Source organism: Hypomesus nipponensis, chromosome 25, assembly GCF_054491055.1.
Source record: "Hypomesus nipponensis isolate SF chromosome 25, ASM5449105v1, whole genome shotgun sequence".
NCBI classification, from domain to species: domain Eukaryota; kingdom Metazoa; phylum Chordata; class Actinopteri; order Osmeriformes; family Osmeridae; genus Hypomesus; species Hypomesus nipponensis.
The window spans coordinates 3,292,501-3,297,500 of record NC_140385.1 but is presented as its reverse complement, the minus strand read 5'-3'; positions in this window follow the sequence as shown (position 1 = coordinate 3,297,500).

Sequence of the window (5,000 nt, the reverse complement as noted above, 5' to 3'; positions counted from 1 at the left end):
GTGTGTGTGTGTGTGGATGGACATGTTTGTGTGGATGAATGTGTGTGTTGTGTGTGTGTATGTGTGCGTTTGTCTGCACGTTTGTCAGTTTCAGACAGGAGAGAAAATAAGATGGATGGATGGTGACAGAGGAGGAGAAGAGAGAAGGAGAAGAGAGGAGGAGAAGAGAGAGGAGGACACTAGGAGAAAGAGGAAAGAGAGAGAGGGAGAAGAGTGGAGAAAGAGAGAGAGGAAGAAGAGAGACAGGAGGAAGAGAGAGAGGAGAAAGAGAGAGAGGACGAAGAGAGAGAGGGTGTTCTGGACTGTGAAGAACAGAACATCATCATCAGGGGATCACGATCCACGACAACCAGAGAAGAAGGAGAGAGAGAGAGAGAGAGAGAGAGAGAGAGAGAGAGAAAGAAAGAGAAGAGAGAGAGAGAGAGAGAGAGAGAATGAGATAAAGAATAAAGGAAAAATAACCGTACATGTTGTTCTACACGTCCGATCCTTATGGATTCTTTTGCACTGATACTGTTAGCTCCCCATGAACACTAATTATGCTAACTATACAAGCTATACTACCCATACTCACTATTCACTATTTACACTCGCTATTCTAATTATACTCACTATACTCACCACCTAACCACTAAGTATACTACCCTTGCAAACTACCTCATTGGTTTGAGTATGGAAGCCATGTTTTCATGCTTCAATCAGCTGGTTACCCCCCTGTACCTTGAACAAGTGTGTGTGTGTGTGTGTCAGTTGGAGTAGAGGCATTGTCATGTGTTGTGACGTCCCATCGTAGATCATGTCAAATAAGATCAGAACTCTCTCAGAATATACCATTAAACACACACACACACATACACACACAGGGTCACCTCTGTTTCCATGGTGGACCGAAAGTGCATGTGTGTGTGCTGTGTTTGTTTGTGTGTGTGTGTGTGTGTGTGTGTGAAGAGAGACAGTAGCTCCATCTGGCTCTGTGTGCTTTAGGCTGACACAGTGTATATTGGAGTACGTGCGTGTGTGCGTGTAAACATGTCTCTGAATATTGTCTATGCAACACCTCTCTGTCGTGTCTTCTCCATACCCTCTCTTTTTCTATATTGTTCTTCTCCTCTCTCTCTCCTCTCCTCCTTTCAGCAGAAGAGGGAATGAGGGGACAGATTTAACAGGACTGTCATCTTCCATGAGCTCTCATTAATATTTCCCCCTTTTCCATCTCTCTCTCTCTCTCCATTACCCTCTTTCTCAATCTGTCTCTCTCTCTGTCTCTCTCTCCATTCCCCTCTCTCTGTCTCTTTCTCTCTCTCTTTATCTTTCTCTCTCTTTCTCTCTCTTGCTCCATGTCTTAGTAGACAGGAAGGAGTGCAGACATAATTAAAAACCTAGTAATCCCCAGAAAGGTTTCAGAGCACAGACATACACACACACACACACGTACACACACTGGCACACCGAGGCGCACAAACACGCACACACACTGCAAAATGCAAGCGCAGTCACTGATGTTCTGACACACACACACACGCACACACACTCACACACACATGCACACACTAAAATACGCCAATCCCAGCCTCAAACTGCAAGAGACAGAGCGATGCAGAAACGTACAAACACACACACACCATGACACACACACCACACTTACACACATGTAGTCCTCGGTCAAACGTTCAGTGTGGGACACACACATACGGACTATCTTGCTTTCCCTCACACACACGCACACACACACACAGACGCACACCATGCCCCTCCCCTTTTTCGCCAGCATTCATGTCGACGTACAAATAGACAGACAAACTGATTGACTGGATGGAGGGATTAGAGAGAGAGAGAGAGAGAGAGAGAGAGAGAGACAGAGGGAGAGGGAGAGGGAGAGGGAGAGGGAGAGGGAGAGAGAAAGAGAGGGATGGAGGGATGAGAGAGACAGAGGGAGAGAGAGGGAGGGATGCAGGGATGAGAGAGACAGAGGGAGAGAGAGGGAGAGAGAGAGAAAGAGAGGGATGGAGGGATGAGAGAGACAGAGGGAGAGAGAGGGAGGGATGGAGGGATGAGAGAGACAGAGGGAGAGAGAGGGAGGGATGGAGGGATGACGGAGGGCAGCAGTACCTGTTGGAGTCTTGGTTCTGTGTCTCCCTTTAGATCTCCTCTGGGAATTACCCATTGTGTTCTTCCTATCCCAAAACATCCCCTGCTCATGTGTGTGTGTGTGTGTGTGCGTGTGTGTGTGTGTCAGAACGTTAGTCTCCGCACCTGCATCTTTGCAGCATGTGTGAGAGTGTGTGAGCTTGTGCCTGTGCACCTCGATGTGCTGGTGTGTGTGTGTGTGTCTCAAGCTACATGTGTGTGAGAACACATGAGTGCAGCCTGGCGCATTAGCGTCCTGCGAGGTCACCTACGTGTGTGAGCGTGTGTGAGCGTGCGTGAGCGTGAGAACAGAAGATAGTCCATATGTGCATCTAACCCAGAACGCTTGACTGAGGACTGCATGTGTTCGAGGGTGTGAAAGCGGAGTGTGTGTACGTGTGTGAGAGAGAGAGAGAGAGAGAGAGAGAGAGAGAGAGAGAGAGAGAGAGAGAGAGATAGAGAGTGTGCATGCGTTCAGTTCATCTGCTTCTAGCCAGTCACAAGCTGAGACTGGTGTTCAATTCATAAAGAGCCAGGACTGAACGAATGAGAGAAGAGAGAGGGAGCAAGAGAGGGAGGGAGAGGGAGGGAGAGAGAGAGAGAGAGAGAGAGAGAGAGAGAGAGAGAGGGAGGGAGGGAGGGAGGGAGGGAGGGAGGGAGGGAGGGAGGGAGGGAGGGAGGGAGGGAGGGAGGGAGGGAGGGAGGGAGGGAGGGAGGGAGGGAGGGAGGGAGGGAGGGAGGCTGTGTGACTAGAAAACAGAAAGGAGGGGCACTGCAGCTGGAGAGAAGGAGGAAGGGAGGGTAAGAGGGGGGAGGGAAGGGGTAAGGATGGAGGGAGGACTCGAGGAGGGGAAAGGAGGTGAAGGAAGAGAAGGGGAACATGGGAAGCATGTAGAGAGAGAGAGAGATTAGATTGAAAGTGAAGGAAGCATGGGAAAGAGAATGAGAGAGCGAGGGAGTGAGGCATGGAGAGAGAGAGGGAGTGAGGCATGGAGCGAGAGAGGGAGCGACAGAGGGAATACGGAATGAGATGGACGGACATGAGAAGAGGGGAGGAGAGGAGAGGAGGGGAGGAAAGATGGAGCGGGAAGAGAGATTGAGGTTGCCGATAGCGGAAGAAAAGAAAGAGAAGATGAGTGTTAGATGGTGCAGAGGGTGTGTGTGTGTGTGTGTGTGTGTGTGTGTGTGTGTGTGTGTGTGTGAGTGTGAGTGTACAGAGGTCAGAAGAGAGGCTTTGTAGGTGTGTTAGGATGGAAATGGCAGGAAAACTTGATATCTTCTCTCCCACGCACACACACACATACACACACACATATGAACAGATAGAGTTGGCCTTGCCATGTCAAAGGACAGTAGCAATATGGAGACAGGATGGATTCCAAGGACATGTGAGTGTCAGCCTGTGCAACACACACACACACACACACACACCAACACACACCAACACACACCAACACACACAGAGGGGAAAGGGAAGCACTAATAAATTACCCTGAGCAATAAAGGAGCATGAAAGCCGGTTAGTGAGAGACTAGAATGTCCTGAGAGATAACCACACACACAGACACATACACACACCCGCACACACACACACACACAAACAGACTCACACGCACACAAACAGACTCACGCACACACAAACAGACTCACACACACACAAACAGACTCACACACACACAAACAGACTCACACACACATGCCCGCATGCAGACATACTCACACACAAAGTCATAGTGGAGAGGAGCGGAGAGGAAACAGTTGCTGTTTCTGTTCATTTGTCATGATGGGGCTGCAATCATGACATCCGTTCTATAGTAACATCTGTCAACTGATTTCACTTTACACAAGCCTGTTTCTTTATCTCACCCCCCCTCTCTCTTTTCTGCCCATATCTCTTTCACCCCTCCAGCCTCTCTTCTCGTCTCGTCTCATTCTCTCTCTCTCTCTCTCTCTCTCTCTCTCTCTCTCTCTCTCTCTCTCTCTCTCTCTCTCTCTCTCTCTCTCTCTCCCTCTCCCTCTCCCTCTCCCTCTCCCTCTCCCTCTCCCTGTCTCTCTCCCTCTCCCTCTCCCTCTCTCTCTGTTCTCTCACTTGCCTAATGCAGCTGCGTGACCAGCTGTCACATCGATGAGTAGAGGAATGGAGGGATGGGATTTTTAAACCCACCAGAGTGGAATATACATGTTACCCCCCACTCGGTAGCTGTGAGAAAGAACACTTCAGGGTTACAAACAGCCCCTTAGGGTTCTATCTGGAACCTGAGGGTTCCAAACAGCACCTGAGGGTTCCAAACAGCACCTGAGGGTTCTATCTGCAACCTGAGGGTTCCAAACAGCACCTGAGGGTTCTATCTGGAACATGAGAGTTCCATCTCAGTTGTAATACAAACAATTTCTAGTTGAATGGCTTAATAGTTGAATTGATTTATAGTTTGACAAACTATTGTTTCCCCTGGTTGTACATTCCGAGGCCGCGGACATCTGGACAAGGTGGATTATGGGTAATTAACCGAACCCATGATTCTGGATGATGGAACTCCTGGGGTGCATAGAACAGATTAAGACTATGTACTGTACGTGTGTGTGTACAGTGTGTACAGTGTGTGTGTGTGTTCATATTCTCAGAAGGAGCACAGGGAATAAGTGAGATTATGGTTCCACTCAAAATTGGGATTACAATCCCAGTATGACTCTGATTCACAATGCTGTCACATCCTTAAAACCATTCCTTCCCCCTTAATCTTGCTTGTCTGTGTTTGTGTGTCTATTCCTATGTGTGGTACGGTACAGTCTGTGTGTGTGTGTGTGTGTGTGTGGAGGGTTAGATAGGAAGGGTACCATATAAGGCATGGAGGCTTTACTGAAATTCCCTCAAG